The sequence below is a fragment of the Triticum urartu genome, chromosome 7A, assembly GCF_056163025.1.
Source record: "Triticum urartu cultivar PI428250 chromosome 7A, HENAU_Tu73, whole genome shotgun sequence".
NCBI lineage: Eukaryota > Viridiplantae > Streptophyta > Magnoliopsida > Poales > Poaceae > Triticum > Triticum urartu.
The window spans coordinates 700,533,362-700,555,832 of NC_141879.1; the positions used below are offsets into that span (position 1 = coordinate 700,533,362).

General features: G+C 46.3%; 1 long non-coding RNA gene and 2 pseudogenes across 2 annotated transcripts; 1 reads left to right on the forward strand and 2 right to left on the reverse strand.

Annotated features, from left to right (window-relative positions):
• Window positions 1-4,069: 4,069 nt before the first annotated feature.
• LOC125520884 (uncharacterized) lies at window positions 4,070-4,825 on the reverse strand (annotated as a pseudogene).
• Window positions 4,826-8,164: 3,339 nt separating this feature from the next.
• On the reverse strand, window positions 8,165-9,233 carry LOC125523740 (F-box protein At5g18160-like; annotated as a pseudogene).
• A 10,277-nt stretch (window positions 9,234-19,510) lies between these two features.
• Window positions 19,511-22,442, forward strand: LOC147961768 (uncharacterized). 2 transcript variants are annotated; one of them, XR_015610903.1, is made up of 5 exons: window positions 19,511-19,695; window positions 20,207-20,354; window positions 20,640-20,696; window positions 20,817-20,930; window positions 22,103-22,442. It is a non-coding gene; the product is annotated as an uncharacterized LOC147961768 (long non-coding RNA). The 2 variants fall into 2 exon arrangements; XR_015610902.1 differs by having other exon boundaries at window positions 19,512-19,695; window positions 20,822-20,930; window positions 22,103-22,441.
• Window positions 22,443-22,471: the final 29 nt, after the last annotated feature.

Consider the following 22,471-nt stretch of genomic DNA (forward strand, 5'->3'; position numbering starts at 1 on the left):
GTGGGCGCGAGCCGCCAGGATATCATGTCCGGATGGTCCGGGAGCACGACCAGGAGGGCCCCCGCAGCCTAGTCCAGTCGTTATTCTCGGCATGTCCAAAGGTGCGACGAAACCGGATGTTCCACTGTCCAGCTTGGAAAGCCGTAGCCACTAGGAGAGATGGATCCGCACATATCGAGAATAGGCCAGGGAAGGAAACGCGTAGGGGTTCAGCATCCAGCCAGGGATCCAACCAGAATTGGATCCCTTTCCCGTTTCCTAAGGAGAAGGAGATCCCTAGACGTATGCCCTTCTTAATCCTTTGGATGGCTCGCCAAAATTGCGAGCCTTCCGTCCGGTTGCATGCTAAGAGCGGATCTCCCCTCAGGTATTTCGTCTGAATGAGCTGTAACCATAAACCTCCCTCGCCGCGAAGGATGCGCCAGACCCATCTTAACACGAGCACCACGTTCATACGACGGGAGGCAATGATGCCCAGTCCACCACGGTCCTTGGGCATGCAGATGTCTGCCTATTTAACCATGTGATACTTTTGGCGGCCATTGGCCGCCTGCCAAAAGAACCTCACGAGATCCCTATCAAAGGCACTATGAACGCCCTCCGGTAGGATGTACATTCCCATCATGAACATGGGGAGGCTCACAAGGTTGGAACTAATAAGGATCGATTTGCTCCCTTTGGAGGTAAATCGTCCTCTCCAGGGCTCGGCCCGGGCTGCCACTCAATTCACTAGAGGATCGAACGCACTAGATAGGATCTTGGAGTCTGCCAACGGCATCCCCAAGTAGGTCATGGGGAATGAAGTTAGCCTACAGTTTAGGTTATCCGCGATCCTCTGTTGCTCCTCCGCCGGGTAACCCAAAATGATGACCTCGCTCTTGTCAAAGTTAATCTTGAGTCCCGACATAGCCTCAAAGCAGAGGAGTAGGAACTTAAGATTAACTATGTCGAGGGCGGATCCCTCCACCATAATCATGGTGTCATCGGCGTATTGGAGATGGGTGACCCCTCCTCCCGGAATGAGGTTCTTAACAACTCCCGAGAGGTGGCCGGCCCTCCTAGCTTTGTCCAGGATACTTGCCAGAGCGTCCACGACGAGATTGAAGAGCAGGGGGGATATCAGACCCCCTTGCTTCACTCCCGCAGAGGATGAGAAGAACGGCCCCACATCGCCGTTAATGTTAATCGCAGTCTTGCCAGACCGTACCAACTACATAATCCAGTTTCACCATCTGTCCTCAAAGCCTCTGCACTGCATAACGAGCCGCAGGAAATCCCAGTCTAGCTGATCATAGGCTTTCTGGAAGTCCAGCTTGAGGAAGACACCCTTTTGTCCATGCGATCGTACCTTGTGCACAATCTCATGCAGGGACAGAATCCCGTCATGGATTCGTCTCCCTTTCAAGAAGACTGTCTGAAGTGGGTGGTTCATCCTCTCGGCTACCGGTGCGAGTCTAATCGCGCAGATGCGCTCCAGGACGTTGATAATTGTGATGGGTCTAAATTGGCGAATGTCCGTCGCCCCAACTACTTTGGGGATCAGGGTGATAACACCAAAATTTATACGTGCCATGTCAAATGTTCCGATGTAGAATTCATGGAACATTGACATGATCACAGGTTTTAGGACATTCCAGAATTTCTGGAAGAAGGCAACCGGCATGCCATCCGGCCCCGGCGCCGACCCCGCCTTCATTGAGGCGATCGCCCTCCCCACCTCCTCCGGCGAGAACGGGATAGTGAGATCCGCATTCTCATTGTCAGATACTCTGTCCGCTAGGGGCCATAAATCATTCGCCAAGGAGACCCCACCCCAGGGTTCTGCCGAGAAGAGCCCTTAAAAAAGGAGTAAATATGGGTCCTAATCTCACCCGGGTGCTCCAGAAGGGTTTCCCCTTCCCAGAGGCACGGGATGGAGCACTTCCTGCGTCTCCCATTAGCGATTGCCTGGAAGTAAGCGGTATTAGAGTCGCCTGGTAGGAGCCACTTTTGCCCCCCCCCCCCCCCCGACATTGCTAGAACAGCTCCTCCCCCTTGAAGATCTCCATTAGGGAGGCTTCAAGGGAGTACCGTCGCATCCAGTCTTCGTCCGACAAACCGACTGAATCAGCAGTCGCATCCAGGGCCTTAATCTGGTCCAAAAGAGCCCCTTTGCGGGACCTTAGGGCAGCCCCAAGGTTGGCGCCTCAGCCCCTCATAAACTGGCGAGTGGTTTTAGAGCAGTGATGCCAAATATCTGTGGCACAGAATACTCTAGGTGGGCTATGTGACGCCTGCACCCACCGATCTTGAACCATCTCGACGAACCCCGGCTGCAGAAGCCAAGAAGGTTCAAAGTGGAAGCACCTAGATCTCGGAGGAGACCCTTCCCTTGATGCAAACAACAGGGGAACGTGGTCGGAGCCAATCCGAGTGACCGCCCGCAGTGAACATAGTGGGAACATAATCTCCCACTGAACTAACACGAAGACCCGATCCAACACACTCCGGATAGGGTCCACCTGCTTATTGGTCCATGTGAACCTAGCCCCAACCCGAGCTATCTCACGTAGGGCCATCTCTGTTATGGAATCGTTGAACATGCGCATACGCTGCCGGTCGATGTTGGGCGAGCTTTTGTCTGCTTCCTGCCTGAGAAGGTTGAAGTCACCCGCCACCACTACTGGGGTCGTGCAACGTTCTACCTTGTCCTACCCACCTCATCCTGGTGGAGAGACTTACCTCCAATATGCTGACAGTACCATGCTCCTTGTCAAACCGTATTCCCGTAACTACCATCAAAACCCTCCTTATCTGTTTTGAAGCTATGTCTAGGATGCTGATCAATTCTAACAGAAGTGAAGTATGCACTATGGGCATGGAGGCCGAGGATAGTAGTCGGATAGCTAATCTCCTTAACTGTAAGAGGGTTTTGTCTCTCATGTCCTATCTTGGCCCTCCTTGCTCGACAAACAGGTATTGGTGTCGGCAAAAGAGTTGACCTTTGGTAAGGAAAATTGATGTCCTTTGCTGCTAGGTTGACTCTTAGCAAAGCCTTCTTATCGGCGATTCCTACATTGGTGATGGGCCTATTCATTTTGGGGTACGATGTCAGTTCGCAATTCGACAAAATAAGAGCTCATTTCTTCCGGGAGGCGGACACGGCAAAACGCAATTACCATATGGTTAGCTGGGCTGATGTATGTAAACTGAAAACCTAATAGGTTTGGGCATCACCAAGTCTAAGAAAATGAACTTAGCACTAGTTACCAAGTGGATCTGGAAAATTGCCCAAGGCGACGACAACCTATGGGCCCATATCTGTAAAGTGAAATATTTTTCGAACAATTTTTTTCAGCTGTAAAGCCAAGGGCTCTCAATGTTGGAATGAGATCCAAAAAAACAAAGAAATTTCCTAAATTAGGTGCGCGTGTTTCCAGATAGGGAACCCCGGAGAGACGCTAGGTTCTGGTTGTCAAGCAGGTGGATTAACGAAAGTCTTTATATGCTAGATCTCCTGAGCTTTTTGTTATTGCATCTGACCTAGAGATCCCGGTTTGCGATGTTTTGGTCAATTTAACACCAACCCGGCGCTCATGCGCAACTTAAATGGGCTCTTTACTTTCACCAATGGTGTCCTCTAGGGAAAAAGTCGGACAGTGACACGGCCACCAAAGTTCTGCACAAGACCAAACTCCTCCACACTATGCATGGATGTTTTATCGGCCTTTTGTTCATAGTCTAGGCTCTCTTTTGTGAGATTGTAATATGTTTATTCCTGCCTGCTGCGGGTTGGTTTTAGTGGCTTTATTAATTTAAAGCTGACGTTCCTTACGCCTTTTACACGTTAATTAAGAGAGTGTTCGGTGATCCACTAGTTCCACCAAATCTAAGAATCTACAGAGCATCTACTCTCTCACTTTTAGACTTTTAACTAGCGCTTCACCAACTCCCGGAGTTGAGAGTGTGGAGCCGAGGAGAGCCGAACAGGCCCTAAGTGTTATAATGAGATTTCCTTTATCCTAAAAGAAAATTGCATAGGATATACATCCAGTGGTCAGTGCCACTATCACTGAAAACGGAGCCACAATTCAGATTAATCACTCCGACGGTTTCATATTCACAATGGAATGGAAATAGACATGTTCGAATTACAATCGCCAAAGCCCTGAATTTCTACTATACATCTCTAGCTCCCCTCCACAATAAAACAGGGGAGTGAAGCAGAGGGTGACATTGCCACAAATTAATTACGTGCCGCTGCCTCTGCCTCTGCCTCTGCCATGGAAGGCACCTCGTCCGTTTCATAGGTCTGAGAACCAGTCGTCCTCGTTGTCGTCGTTGAGGTAGAGCCGGTAGCGGTCGAGGTCCTCGTCGGCGAGGCCGTAGCGGCGGCGCCAGTACTCGAGCCTCGCCTCCGCCTCCCGCATGTTGCGCATCACCCTCTGGTACGCCGCGTTGATCCGCTCGAAGTCCACGCCGTCGTCGTCCTGGTGGGCGTCCCGCACGACGTCCGGGTGGTACTGCAGCGCGAGGCGGCGGAAGGCTCTCTTGACATCGCCCCTGGTGGCGCCCGGCGCGAGCCTCAGCGTCCGGTAGTGGTCGTCCTCCAGCCCCCCGCCCGGGACGGCCGGCCTCGCCCGCGTCGCCCCGGACCTCACCGCTGCCCGCCGGCGCCGCCCCACGCCAAGGACGACGGGACGCGCAGGCTCAACGCCACTCCTCCGGCGACAGCCATGGGTGTGCCGTGTGCAAGAAATGGAATGGCGAGGTGGATCTGGACAACTACGGGAGCTCTGTATCCGGATGTGATGTTCGCTCTGGAATGGCTGGAAACTTGGAATGGACGAGGCTGCCGCGCGGGCTTATATAGGGTGGAGGAGGAGGCGGTTGCGGTACGTTCCGGCTCGCCGGAAGGGGCGGCACGTTTGGGCGACGGTTGGCTGGCTCGCCGGTGTTTCCCACGTTGCCATTGCTCGCACGTTTCGGTACAGACGAAACACCGCGGCGTCCATATCCGTTTCGTTGCCTTGCCTTGCCGCACGCGGCGTGTGTGCTATTCCTTCCGTCTGGAAAAAATAGGAAGCTTTCACGTGATGTAAACATTGTCTTTTACAATTTCAGCACTCAGCCATTGACCGGGTACACGTTGCAACCCGGATAAATACATCCCCTGGGTATCCATCCGGTGGACCAGGGCGGCTTGTGGTTGTGATGCACCCGTTTCCGGTTTATACTTTATAAATAAAAGATTTTTTCAAAAAATCTAGAAAATATACGATACATTTTTTATATATAAATCTGGGACAATGCTTGTGCGGTGCAATGTGATATAAATATTTCAGTATATTAGTTTGTGATTTACCTACCCATGTTTATGTGGTTGTGTAAATAAATGTTTATCAAATTCCGTCGTCCGTGATTTACCTTATATTTTGACGAGAAATTTGGCAAGTGAATAAATATAAAATTGGTTCAAAAGGTATGTAAATTAAGGTGATTATCTTACGGGGAAGGTTGGATGGGTGGTGGAACGAAAAGTAAAAGATGAAACCTTACATTCTTTTTTACGTACTAGGACAATGCATGTCGATGATTTCTGCAGTTCGAACATCCAAGTCTCAAATCGCCATGGATGGCGCCCACACCGGACGGGCTAGACCTCTTAGTGGGCGGCTCTTCCTCTCCAGAGGACGGTTCGGCCAGGGCCGGAGTGATTATAGAGACAATGTAGGAGAAGTCATGTTTGCTTTGTGTCATCTTCTGTTCTTTTGCAATGTCAAACCTAGAAGCGGAGATCCATGCTATTTTGGAGGGCGTGTCGCTGGCCCTCCAAATGTCTAATCTAGTAGTCTCCCAATTCTCGTCCAGTATTATCCTCTCTAACGCATGCCCCCCTTGATAAGTCGCTGTATGGTTAATTCATCAAAGAAATGGTGTTTCATGATAAGTCGCTGCTCATGGTAGAGCTTGAGTTTGTTTCTGTTAAGAAGATAGCTATAAATCCCAAAATGGTGTTTCATGCTGTCTCGCTATTTATACTCGAATTGCTCGCAACACCGCTTGTTGGTTTGAGTGCGATCCTACTTACATTCATAACCTTGTATTAGTAGACTGTAACCCTGTTGTTATGCAATAATAAAACTCAGACGGAGATGAGTCCAACGTCGCCATCTTTACCTTGAAAAGAACAGCTGGGATGAGATAAGAATTCCCGTACGTGCCTATCCTCAGTACATGAGCTGGGCGGCGACGAGTCCAACGTCGCCATCTCTAAAAAGGCACCCTGTTACAGGCGTACTACTTCTGTAGGCACGTACAGGAGCTAGCGGGGTTCCCATCGATCACCCAGCCGGAGACAAAACACTGTTCCGTTCCGACGACCGGCGCCAATCCCACGGTGCTTCCACACGGCAGCGAGCGGCTCGGTCGAGGAGGGCGAGGGGAGGCTATACATCCTCCCTGTCCCTGTTCCGGCGATCGCCGGGTGCTCCACGCTTCTAGCTAGGGCCGGCTGTCCCTTCCACGAACCCACGAGCATGCACACACTTGGCCGGCAAGTTGCAGCGGTAGCAGCCAACGGCGGCGTACGTGACGTGCTCGCGTTCGCCGGCTCGATTGCTTTGCCGCATCGGACGAAACAAACGAACTGCGCATGCAGCTTCGCCGTGCTGCGACCGGCATTTCAATGTCACATGCAGACCAACCGTAGAAGATGGAACTAATGGCGATGCGAGGAAGACGAGAGACGAATTCATCGCGTCTAACAATTGCGTCAGTCCTGGGGTGATGTGATGATGCTGCAAGAACTTTCTGAACGCTGGGAAGGCTGGCCTGCCACTGCGACGCCAACGGTATGAACTAAACTATGGAGGAACGCGAGCCCTCTGCCGCGTTAAGTGAACAGTCTTGCTAAGTCTCACCCGATCGAGACTTTATTAAGTATGTCCATCAAATTTTACTTTAGGATCCGTGTAAAAATTTTTTTACATGTTATGTCACTTGATTGAAACTTGGTTAAATCTCAGTCGATTGATACATAGCCACATCCTTAAGTGAATGCAATATTTTTTGTTTCGCTAAAGTAGAATGTTTTAGCAAAAACCAAAAAGGCTACAATCACACGAAGGTAACAGAGCTATGCGATACGTTCAACTTATATTGTTTTTTAGTTGGGTTTTTTTTTGCAAGCGTTTTTTAGTTGGTTAACAAACAACTTATTATATTGAAAGCGAGAAAAATTTATTTCTACCTGTAAATTACGAGTGCTAGGCGTTCCTTTCCAAAATTTAGTTGCATTGAAAAGAAATATGGCCAGTCTTTAAGATACAAATCTTTTATCTAGAAAAAGATGAACCAAAAAGAAACGTGAACATAGAGAAAAATGAACCAAGAACCATCATATTTATCTTGCTCCAGGACTGGACATCTTTAACAAGTTTCTTTCTGCCTCCAAACGCAAACCACTGGACACAAACAACGGCACGAGACAAAGGCCGTCCTAGGCTCCAGCAGTACTGCCAAGTCCCAACACACGGCGCCAAAGTGCCAAGGATTTTTTTCAATCATAGAAACAAATCTATGCTAATTAAGGGACAAGAAACATGTTTGCACAAAGCTGATGAGACATCAGGAGCTATAAAGAAAGTGCTACTCAGCAGTTTGGGAACAATCAGTGCTATAAGAAAACATGACAGCATATGTGCTACTATATATGGCCATCCAATAAGTAATACTGCAAAGGCAAATCAAATCGGCCTGAACATTTTCCTTGTTGCGGAGAATGGAGGCTCGTCATCTTCTTGTTGTATCTCATGGCATGGAATTGGAATCATGCTCTCTTGGAGGCGATGCCCAGTAAGAACCATGCAATATTGTTTCTTTGCAATCTTCACCATTCCTGAGACGTTGCCGTCAGTATCGCAGCGTAACACACGGTTCCTATTAAACTGGATCAAGAGCTCACGATCGTTGAACATAGCAATTTGATTGAACCATCTCACTGTTGTATCAAGTGGTGTCATCCTTTTCCGTTTCAGAGAGGTTAAATTCAATTGTCGTGATTTCTCCACTCTCGGTAGGTCAATCCGGTACTTGAAGGCCCAAATATTGGCCTCGTAATCCTGCATCACCCACACATCCAATGTGCTCAACGTGACGACCGAGAAAGCTAGTGCTTCTTGCATGTTGAGCAAATTGCCCATATGATACACATCAGGTTGAATTAGTAGGTTCGGACTACGCATCCACCGGAATGATTCGGCTTGTGTGTCAAACACAATAATGTCTTCACCATCTCCTGTAATCTGTTTGGCATCAGCAGGACACCAGTGCAGACTGCCCCGGTGTTGGATTGGTGGAGTACGGATCAGCGCCTCCACTAACACCCATTCCATGGAAGCCGACAAGACTGTTGGCATTGTGACTTCGACGTGCCTCGGCTTGTCCGATCCAACCGTAAGGACGTATAAGCTGGATTCGGTCCAGTTTTGTGATCCTGAGACCCAAAGCACCCTGTACTCTCCGGTTGGATGGTGCATGTATAAAGCAATTACGGTGGTGCGGACGCCTAGCCCAGATGGAGGTTGCGGTAGGAGAGCTTGCTTGCGGGTGACTGGGTTGCAGATGTAGAACTGACCTCTACGGGCGATGATGGTGAAGCCATCGCAGGTGCATCGGAGACAAACCTCATCGTTACGGTGTTCGAAACCTGCGAGGAAAGGCCAGAGCTGCTGACTGGTGGTCCTCGCGCCGGCGTCACGGACGACAACGAGACTGGCAGATCGTCCGGCCCCGTCGACGATGGGGAGCGATGGCTGGCGGCGGCGGTGTTCGAGCATGAATTCAGGCGTGGAGGTGACACTGCGCCACAGCGCACAGACGACGCGGCAGCGGCCGACGTCCCGGGGCGGCAACCGGATGAGTATTCTGTCGATGATGTCCTCTGGAAGGTGGTCGAGGAAGGTCCTGGCGCCTCTCTTGCCCGGCATGGTGCCCGGTTGAGTCGGGTGGACTAACAAGAAGAGGCACGTACGCTCAAGTGAATTGCTTTTGCTTCTGCGTGAAGCTGAACTGCGGCTCGGTCGAGGCGAGGTGGCGATTAAGGAAGGCGGGGTCAAGCTTTAAGGGATGTGCTCGTCCGAATCCAGCCAGGGACGCGAGCTAGACTCGGGAGGCCATGACGCGCCCCTAGTTCGGTCCATCGCTTTAACTGGGCCAAGAATCTTTCTTATTGGGTTGAGCTGTGCAAACCTGGAAAGCAATAGTTTTTACCTTCAAATGCCCTATGTTTTTCATTCCACCATAAATATGTTATGATTCACCTCGACATTAGTTCCCCTGTTCCGGACATATAATTTATTCTCCCGAGCTCAAATGCACCTTCGTTAACAGTAAACCCAGAAGAATAAATAGTAAAAGTTATATAAATTCTGTTTTTTTGGCAACAAACATTGTTGAATGTCTACAGACGTGCAAATTTTAATGAAGAAAAAACATTTCTATTGCTCAAGGAAAAAAAGAAAAACGATGCAGCAAAATGACTAATTTTGAATGCATTTTAGTGTGTTTGTTTGGTTACTATTTTTTTTCTATACCTCAACGAATGTGATTTCATCACGAAAATTTGCACGAATGAGGAAAACCAAGCAATGTTTGTTATCAAAAATTCATTTTTTATGTTTTCCTATATTTGTATTTTAAGTTCATAGAGGAGCACTTGAGCTTGGGACCAGAAGGGCACTATTCTCCCGTTCCACTATAAATTAGAAATCCTCTCAAGAAAGAAGAAAAGTTCACTGCTTGCTTTCCAATCTACTACGTCAAGGTTATCCAGAAGAACCAAATACCAAGTATATAATGCAGAAACTATTGAGTTTACAACATAAGAGCATTCTTGCAGATCCGGTAAACCGCATACCGCAAAATTCATTTACGGGATACTGTAACTCGATTTTGCGGTACCGCGGAGGGCAAGGCGGTGTAGATCCTGTAAGGTGTGCTACATAATTTAAACATACTAGATAAACACAGTTCCCACTACCAATACTTCGCCGTAATTGAAACATAGTTCATCGCAACAACTTTAAACATACTAGATGTCGGGGTTATAAATACGTGGTAGGCCCAAATACACGAATGGCCCACCAGAAGCCCATGACTCGTATAAGATACGGTTCAGAAGGAAATGGGCCAAGGGGCTTCACCATCAACCCATCAGAGACAAGGAGGGTAGCACAAGACTGCACTAAGTCCCAATTGTCGGATGCCCGACTACTCGACTGTCGTGTACCAGCACTCGGTGGGGGACGAAGGTCGTACTCGGCTAGGCCATTAGTCGGCGGCTACTTAGGATACCTCATGGCCACGCCTTAATGACGACAGTTACCCAAGGTGATATAATCCAGTTAAATACGCCAGTTACCAGTAGTAAATTGCATGAAACAATCGGCCACACCAGTAGTAAATGCCATGAAATTGCCCATTATGTAACCCTACCTGGCGCATTCTATATAAGCCAGGAGGAAAGCCTCGGGCGGAAGGTCGAACATCCACACTTTGTACCCTACGCCAAGAGCAAAGCACACCACAGGAGTAGGGTATTGCCTCCACTGCAGAGGGTCCAAACCTATATAATTCCTTGAGCGTACTACCAACCGCACCATTTTCGCTAGATACGGTTGCTTCTATATTTCTACTCCATTAGTATTGTCACCATTAATTATATCCACGACACTAGATTTAAAACTAATCTAAACTACTCATCCTTCTTGACATGGAGATGATACTCCATTGCGGAGCTGGAGAGGGTGAAGGCGAAGTCGTACTTCTCCTTAGCCCCCTCTAGCCGCGCGCCGGCCCCTTCTTCTCCGGCGGCGAACGCCTCCATCTCCGAACTCGCGTTCTGCCTCGCGGAGGCACTTGGTGGTCGGCCAAAGGATCTCGTGGAGGCGGTCGAACTCCCTCCATGGCCTCCACGGACATCTCGTGCTCTGCCTCCATGGCCTCCGGCCGCCGCTGCGAGAGATGGCGCCGCACTCCTGCGTCCGCATGCGGTGCCATTCCTCCACCGGAGGGCCGATGGCGGAGCTCCCGACCTCGTCGTCATGGCGGGCCCTCTTGTGCGACAGCGAGCCATCGCGGCTCCCTCGGACACCACGCCCCCGCGTCCTCTGCTTCACATCGGGCCAGGCTTTCTTTGGATGTGCCCGTGGGAAACGTCAGCCGGAGGGAGAAGGATATGTCGCCGGAGAGTGAGAAATTGCGGTGGACGAGGATTGGGAATTTGCCGGATAGAAACCCTAAAATGCGTTGGCTCCGGTATATATAGAGGACATGCCGGGTTTACACTACTAGGGAAAAGGCTAGCAGCAGCACGGGTTTTAGGCCTATCAGCAGCGCGGGTGCCCGCGCTACCAATAAGGTGCTACAGTTAACTCTTAGTAGTAGCGCTGCCTGTACCCGCGCTACCACTATTGACTATAGCAGCAGCGCTTTTCAGGAACGCGCTGCTATTACTTAGCTGTAGCGATTTCCCGGTCCAGCGCTACTGTTATATCTTTCACCATTTCCCCATTCCAGCTTCGATAAATTGCAATTTCCAGATACTAGGTACTACTAGATATCAATTTCATAAAGCATTATAGGTACTAGGTAGTACTCCCTCGGTTCGAAATTACTCGTCGTGGTTTTAGTTCAAATTTGAATTCAAACCACGACGAGTAATTTGAAACCGAGGGAGTACTAGATAACAATTTCATATATACTCAACATGCATCTTCAAGCAGTACAAGGTGACATCGACGACAATCATCATATTTAGTTCTAGATGATATCGACGACGAACATCATATGTAGTTCTACATGATATCGACGACGATCATCATATGTAGTTCTAGATGATATAGCCACACACACATATGTAGTTCTAGATGATATCGACGACGATCATCATCCTCAAGCCTGGGCGGTGGGTGTTCCTGATAGTAACTAGGATGGCCTGTCCAGCACGAAGATTCTTGCCAACGAGGAATCTCTTCCACCCAACCGAGTTCAAGTGTGTGCGACCATCTGTGCCCATGCGGTAAGTACATGTGGTGACGGAGCCCCTTGCGGTAAGGGTAGTCCAACTGAGCCTTCTTCATCAGGCTCGATACCACAACTCACAGATAGGTTCTTTGGCAATCTCTGAATAAGAAAAACATATCAATTAATAAATAGCCTCACACATACTCTTGCAAATATATTTTTTATTAAGTCTAGATTTCTACACTATCAAAAGACACAGTACTATGCATTTGTACTAATTAATCATGAATCCTACTAATAAGTATATATATGGATTATCTACACTATTAATAGTTTCTTGGATTCTACACTAATAAGCATGTGATCAGACTCTACACTAAAGTATATCATCGACTAGATTCCACAAAGCATATCATTGGACTCTACACTAAGCATATCATCGGATTCACTAAGCATATAATCGGATAATTTGCATTTGTAAGTATAACAATAAAGCATATATATATCATCAAATTACTACATGCAGTACGTATAACATACCATTTCATGCCGATCGACCATGGTACTTGTCAGGCGGGTCACGAATGGCACCTTGACAAAGTCATCACGTGGCGGAATTATGTCCCATAGGTTGCACACCTCCTCCTCGCTCAGCCTCATTCTTTGAGCTATGATGGCTTCATGAAGTGGGTTCTCATCATCTTCATTGAGTGGGTCCTCATTATCTTCATCATCTTCGTCATCTTCATCATCTTCCACTAGGTTGATATAAATGACAACCAGCTTGGGTCTTTCTGCTCTGAAGGAGAATCTGATCAACTCACCACCAATAAGACGCATGCGAGCGAGGAAACGGGCCCATCCATCTCCTCCAATCCGCGACATATTGCGTCCTTTCTCGACCTCCATAGTGTACGGCCCCCCAGGAGCCTCAAATGTCACAGTGTCTCCTGTCAGCTTGTTGAATTTCAACCTCACATTGCATGGGACGATCTGTGTAAGAAAAGCAAAATGACACAATGCAGTAATGCCAACTCTAAAAATAAAATAGTTGTTACATTTCATCTAATTTCTTACCGCCGCATGACGAAAACTCGGATGGAAGTAGATGCCGAACAGCTTGCCAGTTGCAAGGCTGCTGGCGCACCTTGACTTGCACAGTCGACATAGTGGTGCTGGTGGTGGCGCCATTTTCCTAAAGCAATATGAGCAAAGGATTAACAATTCACTTCACAGGAAACAAGTGGCAAATTTAACTACATTGGCACCTACATTTTGCCAAAAAGTAACTTATTACAAAAAAACTAAATCGAGCATACTAAATCAACTAAATCAACTAGCATACTAAATCCACTAGCATACTAAATCCACTAGCATACTAAATCAACTAAATCAAAATGTTCTAAATCAACTAGCCTAATAATCAACTAAATCAACTAGCCTACTAAATAAACTAAATCAAAATGTTCTAAATCAACTAAATCAACTAGCCTACTAAATCAACTGAATCATATCAACTAAATCAAAATGTTACATATGAAAGCCTACTAAATCAAAATGTATCAGGGAGGAGGGACAAGGAGGGGCGACTCAAGGAGGGAGAAGATAGTAGGACGGAGGAGGAAGGCGGAGCGAGGAGGGGCCGGCCGGCGGCAAGTGGAGGGAGGACGGATCGAGGAGGAAGGCGGAGAGAGGAGGGGGCGGCCAACGGAGAGTGGAGGGAGGACGGAGGAGGAGGCCGGTACCGAGTCCAGCGAGGAGGATGAGGCGACAGCGGCACAGATCGGGGGAGGGGCGACGGGGGAGGACTGGCGGCGCGGGGGGTGAGGAGGAGACCGTGAGTGTGCGTGAGTGTGATCTGTGGATGAGGCTAGTGAGTGGGGGAAGATGGAATGGAATAGCAGTAGCGCGCTATAGGTAAACGCGCTACTGCTAAACTACCTATCAGTAGCGCCTTTCGGCCTGAACGCGCTACTGCTATGTGTCAGTACGTAAAAATAGACATAGACATAAAAAATACATTGATCATCAATGGTCTTTTTGTGTACAATCTGATTTGTCAATAGGAATCCTCGCCGGTTAGTTTAAGAACTGGCGAGGACTCCTATTGCAGCCACATATCCTACACATAGAGTTCAATGAAGACCAAGTGCTTGTGAAAGTTGTAGAAGAAACATATTTAAGGTGGGTAAAACTCTCTTCACGGAGCGAGGTGGGACTAAATTTTTATAGTTAATTTAGCAGTAGCGATTATTGTCTGAATGCGCTGCTGCTACGTTACGTAGCAGTAGCGCTGTTTATTTTAACGCGCTGCTGCTATAACTGGCCTCAGGCGGCGTTGTGGGAATTTTAACAGTAGCGCTTCTTGGAGTGCACGCGCTACTGATAAACTTGTTTCAGCAGCGAGTTTCCATGGCCCGCGCTACTGCTACTTAGCAGCAGCGCCTGATTTTAAAGCGCGCTGCTGGTAAGATTCTGTGTATAGGCTTTTCCCTAGTAGTGTTAACGGGCCGCCTGTAATTTTTTACGGGCCGGGCCTTTTTTACAGTATATGCTCGGGCCAAATTTTTCCCGGATCTTGTAAATCGGCCGGAATTTTACGGGCCAGCGAGCTTATACGGGATCTGCTAGAGATGCTCTAATCATTCATGTTAAAAAATGTTAAAATTGCAGAGGAAGATCAATTAGCCTCATATGGAAAATTCTGAGGTCCCATTATTAAGATATGAAACCCGAAGGGGCTCTGTAGTGCTGGGCTTTTATATGTTGTAGCTCGGAGGCTAAAACTGTTTTGCAAGTAGCCAGATGGAAGTATGACACAGTTGTCTCTCATATCATGATATGAAGTCACATCCAGCCTTGTCCTTGCCTCCCATGTGTTGTTTTCTTTCTTGATGGTGATCCTCTTTTAGTATCCAAGCAGCAAGGAACAATACATGATCAGTAGAATTTGGTCATGCTAGTTGCTACCCTGACCTCAGTAGCATAGTCATCTGAGTACTCCACAAACCATCCAGTCCAACTTCAAAATGCTTGCAAATAGTTGATTCACAAGAAGACTACATTTAGGTATTACAGTTCACGCACACTCTATGCCAATTATTTCATTTGAAAACAGACGATTTACTCCTAGGGCAGGGGACAAATGTTAGAAAATGAGAAGATAGTAAGGCTACTTCCAATGCATTGTAGGGCTACTTACATGAGGTGTTAAGCACATTAAAAACTTTAGCAACTAAAGCCTCCAATACATAGGTGTTTAACTTGTTGGTGCTAAGCATCCTTCATTTAATGATTTTGGAACTAAATTTCTTCATGCATTGGTGGCATTCTTCCATTCAAGTGTTTTGCCTAGGTTCTCACATTTGGCATTGTTTCTTCCTGGGGTCACCACAATCATCTCTCTCCTCTTAATTACCTTGCCACATCAAACTTTTTGCTTACATGGCAGCCTTAGCACCTGTACAAGGTGAAGCATTGGGAGGGGCCTAAGTGCAACTTGCAACAACCTACGGAAAGAAAGAAAAGGGGCCCTTTGGCTAGGCTTTCTCGTGCCTCTCGCCGGTGCCGCCACTGGACTGCCTCGTCTCCTGTGGTCTTAGGGTCATGGAGGCGTGGTGGATACCGGCCCTTGCCGGCGAGAGGGTTTCGTTTTTTATGCTCTTTCTAGTTTTGTTAGGGTTTGTGTCCTGCTCAGAGAGGCGAGGCGGCTGCTCCTCTCTGAAGATGGAATAAAGTTCTCACCACCTTGCCCCCATCTCGGTGGTGTTTCTAGTATCATTGGAGGGCGTGTGGAGGTTTGTCTTCGGCGGATCTCGCGGGATTCAGTCGGCACTTGTCTTCGGTGGATCCACGTGGATCTTGTGTTCGTTCGTCCGTGTTCATGTGTCTACAGGTTGGATCCGCCCGATCTATGCTTATCTTCATCGGCGGCGGTTGTTATTCTGGTGCATTGGTCCTATCAGGCGTTAGCACGACGACTTCCCTGACTATCTACTACAACAAGATTTGTCCGTCTCCAATGAGGGAGGGGCGAAGACGGCGGCGCGCTTCCGGCTCGCTCCGGTGCTAGTAGTCGTCACTAGGTGGTCTACAAACCTAGATGTATTTTTTTTACTTCTAGTGTTTTTTTTTACTACATTAACAGTTGATGAATAGATTGAAAGTTATCCTTGCAAAAAAAAAAAAACTTGCAAGCACCTTTTGCAATTGATACTGCATTTCCTCTCAAATGAAGGAACGAACATTAGGCTATTAGATGCTCTCCAAGTTTGAGTCAGGTGTGTTTAAATTCAAACGAATTCTCCAAAAGCTCGGCAATGTGTTTAGTAGGCAACAAGACAAGCGAGCCATTTCTATAAAATCTATCTTGCAGTTCTGTCAGAATAAAATCCAGCTGCTCTATACTAAGCCCGTGAGAACATACATCAGTACATTTAATCTGTTAGCAACATCGCTTGTCAAAATTCATGTACTGAAATTTGTACATTTGGACTAATTGACGTCAAGTATGTATAATTATATATCATCCAGAAATTATGCGAGCAGCTAAACCATCAGCCCAGGATGCTTGTTTGAAAACAAAAACAATGTGTTTAGCTAGAAAACTACAAAAGTTTAAGACACTACAGTCTCTGGGACCCTGATTTAATCGTCTCTGGCCAATGATAGCATATATAGGGGAATGGTATAATCACACGGAGGTGAAGAAATATCTATCCAGCTTGTCAAGGCTAATTGGTTTGATGCCAACATTTGGCATTGCCAATACTTGGCAAGCCAACAATTGGCAATTTCAAAAGTTGCCAAAAATTGATAAATTTTTATGAGGTTGGCAAGTAAAATAGGCAACCAACCAAACCCTAGCCAATATTTGGCATTTGCCAAATGTTGGCAACTTGGCATACCAATTTTTGGCATAAAACCAGTTAGCCTCGTCTCTTCTCTCATGTGTCCATGTGGGCCCATGCAAATATACCACCAGTTCGTGGTTCTACTTTATCAGAACGATGGAAGCTTGTAGGTATGTGGACCTCACGTTCGACGACTAGTGAATTGGCGCCGTCTATGGGTACAAGGCGTCTCTGAGAGGGCAATATAGGACTTCCCAATGATTTCTGTTCTTCCCTTCCCCGCTCTAGATTACTTGACCAGTTGTGCGCTCGTCAAAGGGTCGAGAACTTGACAATTCGCCGCTGGGATCGAAGAAGCTACCTTCATGGAATCATGGATTGGATGGTTTCATGCACATGCACCATCGGAGCTGGACGCGTTCCCACTCACCGTAGACAAGTGGGCATGCAACTGCATGGATGCACCCATTGTCTACGCAGCGTACGCGACGGAGGCGTTGTGGCCGGCCGTGGTAACTGGTATTGACGCCGACGGAAGCACCGGGTCTTTTTGCATGAAAAAAATGAGGTGTAACTCAAACCTTTTTTTTTTGGCTGTGACTCTATTTCATATGGAGAAAAATACGTATTTTGTATAGTTATACAGATCTCATGGCGGTGCTCTGTTTATGTACAGAGTGTAGATCTAACAGTAGTGGTCTATTCATTTCTAAAGGGTCCACTAAATCAGTGACAAAATGTTTTTCCCTTCTTTTAGAATTTGGTGACCCCTCGATTTTTCTTGTGTATTGTGCTTTTACTATATGGTAAATATTTTTTTTTGATAAATGAAATTTCCATTCAATCGATATATCAGGATGCACACAGCCAAAATGTCCAACAAGACCAGAAAGAAAAATATTGTTGTGCACCAAAAATAAGAAAGATCGGCCTAAGGTGGGGTAGATCGTATCTAAAGATTACGCCACCCATGATGGGAGAAAATTTCCCTCGCCGTATACTCTAGCCGGGTAGGCATCATCATAAAAAGGTCTATGTCCTTGGGTCCATCCAGGATAGACAAAGTATGAAGCCATCGCATACATGCACAAATAACCTGCACAAGAGACTAAACACATTTTTGTGTGTGTTAAAAACCACATCTTATTCCTTGTAAGCTACAGAGCCCAACATAAGGATGCTGCTCACACAAGAATGGATGAAGAAAATTATTTGTCAATACCGCGCAACCAATTGTCAAACATATCACACACACTGCGAGGGGGGTAAAAATTTGAAGCTACTTGAACAATGGACCACACTGCACGAGCAACTTTACACCGTAAAAATAGGTGTTTAATAGACTTATTATGTTGGCAAAAGACACAAGTCTCGCTACCTTGTCAGTTGCCGCGTGCCGAGTTATCTCTAGTCAAGATCGAATCTCTGTTTTAAAACAAAAGGAATATCTTCACTCAAAAAGTATTGGTTGTACCCCATACCAGTGTACCCTCTATCCACACTCAAGATAGAATATAGATATATGTTTATGTTCTGCTCTGCCCGTGGGCTTCAGCAAAAACGGTTTGAGTAAACAAGAGGATTTGAAAAAGGAGACGGGAGTGAATAATTAATCATTTTTTATTGAAGCTAAATTAATGTCAACTTCGCTAGTTGCGCTGATTTATTTCATGTGCTGGCCCGTTTGATAACAAAGAATTTTTCTAAGTATTCCAAGAATACTGCAGTTTTTTAATTACCGTGAGTTGTTTGATTAGCCAACAAATTGTAGTATTAATTACCATGGTATTTTTTCTGTATAAAAAAAAGAGGGTCCGACCACCTTTTTTTAAATCTGAGCAACTGAAAAAGACGAATCCATGCATGGCGCAAGGTCGCTATTCTTCCTTACCCGGTTCTGATGGCGCCCGGTTTATTAGGATATGTCGCTCGATGATTTTGACTTTGTGTTAGGACCTTCACCGTGATTACCCTCGAAAAACAGGATCTTCACTGTGATTTGACTCAACGAAACATCCAAGAGTTAGGGCGGTTACCACATAACACATGTGGTAAGCAACTCAAATAATCTACTATCTACTACCACTATAAAAGAAAGAGAGGGCGAAGAACCAAATCATCCTAATCTGATGGTCTACATCCCTCCAGAATACTAGACGTGTTTTACGCATTAATTACCCACCATACCATTACTTAATTAATTACCAATCATTGCCATTAGCATCGTTCCCCGACCACGTCACTCGCAACCAGCAGTTTTGGCCCGACCACAGCCCTACCCCTCGCCCGCCTAGCAGTTTTGGCCCGACCACCGCCCCACCCCTCGCCCGCCCCGCGCCGCGCTGTCCGCCTCGACCGCCGCCACGCCGTCCGCCTGGTCCGCGCCGTCCGCCTGGTCCGCCGCGCCGTCTGCCTGGTCCGCCGCGCCGTCCGCCTGGACCGCGCCGTCCGCGCTCCATCCGCCCGGACCGCCGCGCCGCCAGGACACAGCCCGCGCCGACCGGGTCGCGTTCGCCGCGCCGTCCGCCTCGACCGCCGCCGCGCCGTCCGCCTGGTCCGCCGCCGCGCTGTCCGCCTGGTCCGCCGCGCCGTCCGCCGTGCCGTCCGCCTGGACCGCCGCGCCGTCCTACCTCATCCTCGCCTCCCAAGGACCTCGGCAACCGGGAAATGTTTAATTTGATCTCGCCTGCAACACCGTCGCTGTCGGGAAGTCGTCCAATGAGATCCGTGCGCATCAGACCTGGCGGTGGCTCCTCTCCTCAGCCGGACCCAAAGCTGGAGAAGGCGCTGCTGGCTGTCCACTTCATCGGCTACTTCACCCGGGATGGCGTCGCAGGTGAGTCCCGCCACCCCCTGAATCCTTCTTATTCTCCCCCATTCCCTACGTCCAACACCTATACACCCACGTGCAGCAACTCCTCGATGCTTCACATGTTCAGTTGCTCCTCTAATCACTCTCTCTCACTCTCTCTGTGTGCTTTTCTTTGTATTGTCTACTAAGTACAGTAGGTGTACTGTTCTATCTTTGTACTATTTTCTTTAACCTTTTTTGTTGTATATACTTTGTTAGTAAATGCTCAGTTTTTTGCAATTATCTCATCACAGCGATCTGGAAGTGTCTGGTTTGAAACCCTTCTAAATAGTCACGTAAAGTTTTTCTCTAATGGAGAAATCTTCCCAAATAAAGAAAGGAGGATTAACTTTTCATCTGTAATAAAGACAATGGATAAGGTGTATAACTTGGATTGAAATAGTAGTGCTTCCAAGAATGAGTGCACTGTTGCTGTTGCCTTCAGTTGGATGTTTAATCAGGTGATGATTTTGATCAGTTTTCTTTTTATTTGTAGGCATATCGTTGTCAAGTTGGTGTTAAAATCAATGTACGCATATTCTTAGATCTGATTAGGGTCGTCGAGGAGAAGAACGGTGGCCCGGACCGCATACACATTATGGAACGCAACTTGCGGACGATGTGCGTGGAGAAGAGATCCTGAGGTATGTAGAAGCCATATGAGCTTTTTAGTTGAGTGACAGCAGAACTAAACAATTTTTTATGTGTACTCTTTTTAAGTTGATTCAGTTACAGCCTTAATTCGAGAGCATGTGTGTTCTGTTTTTGGATTGATGATGATGAGTTGTAAATTTGTGAGATTAGTTGCAACGAAATTCGGTTCAACAATTCAGTGTTTATACATACAAGATACTATACTATAGCTCAGGGTTAAAATGTTATATGTAGTTCTGCACTTCGCAAGTCCTACTGACTTTTCCTTGTGGTAGGAGGAGAGGATATTGGATCTGAGTGCGCGAGGGAGAAGCAAAAGGATATTCAGAAAGGTTTTGCTCTTCAAAATAAATGCATTTGTAAATACTAAGCTTAATAAGGTTTTTAGGGATCTGAAAGTACTGAAAGGATCTGAACTTCAAACTCTGCTTTTTTCTTTGCTTGCTTGGCAGTACAGTCTGCAGTATATACATTGAAATATTGCCAATCTCCCCGCTGCTTCTGACGAAGTATCAATCTCGGACTGATTGCTCTCTTCTTGTGGTCTTACAAGACTTGAAATATTGGTATGTCCCATACATTGTCTTAATGCATTAGTTTTGTTATATTTGCAGTGTGCACATGACTCTTATCTTTATTTATTAATAACAAATAAACAACATTGTTTGTTATCTTTACTTATTAATAAAAGTAAGTAGGAATTCTGGATAATGACTTATGAATAACAATATGTAGAAATTCTGAATAAAAAAGTACATGAGAAATATGGTGTCCACCTTAACAGAGCAATAATAATTTTAGTTGCTGAGAGGTTGACGTTGAAAATTTTAGAGAGCTAGACCCATCTTGTATGCCAACATTGGTCTTTAGATTAGTCAGTGTTGTGTTGCAGCATATGTTCGCTATAGAATATGTTTAGGATTTCTATAGAATTTGATCTGCAGGATTTTGATACTAATGTCTACATCCTTATAAAGATGTTTCATGTTTCTGAAATGAATTTTGTCTATGTGAAGAGAAGAAAGAGTGGATAGCAGTAGCAGGTCTTAAATTTGCAAGCTTTTCTTCAAGCAAGTTAATCATATGTACTAAATGTTTGTCAAATTATAACTAAAGGTGAATGGTTTGTTACAAATCTAGCATACATCTTTTTTATCTCTATCTTGGTGCACATATAACTTACACAATGTGAAGTTGTATATTAAAGTATGATGTTTCCAAAACGAATGCCAAACATAAGGGGAGTATGTCAACTTCCAAACATTGAAGAGGGGTGTATAACATCGTTGATTTTGGCTCTTGTTGCTATAGATGGGAGGATAATACATCTCTACTCTGTCCTTTACATAATTCTTGCCGTGGTTTTAGTTCAAATTTGAACTCCTCACAAGAATTAGAATTCTGCATGAATTGGAGGGAGTACTTTGGTGCTTTATTCTTTAATTCTTAATTATCTCTCATATGTGTGCTCGTAAGCATTTCGTTGAATGATTTGCTACCATGACAACACAAAATTCAGTTCACTGGTTCTTGATTGGATATCTGATTGAACAAAGAAATGTATATTTAGGCATTTGACAGGTTTCATGTCTGAAATTCTAGACTAGGCATTAGTAAATGGATAGATATACAAGGAGTAGTCTTTAAGTAAGGTCAGTACAAGAAGGTGATCATAGCATCAGATTGTCCTAACTTGGTGCAAAATTATGGTCATCACGCATGGGCATATCTCTTTCAGGACCAAATCCAAGACATAAGTCAATGCTGGCTACCTTTTGGTGTATTTATTTGTTTTTGTTAGTTGATGGTTCTCTTTTATTGGCTAGATCAGCTATCCAACTTGTATCTGTTTCGTTGTATGAGGCTCCAGGGTTAATCCTAGCTCGTGTGATGAACAATTCAATCAAAAAGTTGTTTGTTTCATATTTGGATTATCAAGGATATATTTGTATATCAATAGTCAATTTTGAAACATAACAAGCAAGACCATGCCCTTTTGGCCGGCCGAAAGAAAAAGTCCCCTTGGTCCTTTCTTTGCACCAATCCTTGTGCAACCACGATGACAAAACACTTAGTTCCTAGATTGAAAAGAATAAATCAACTTAGG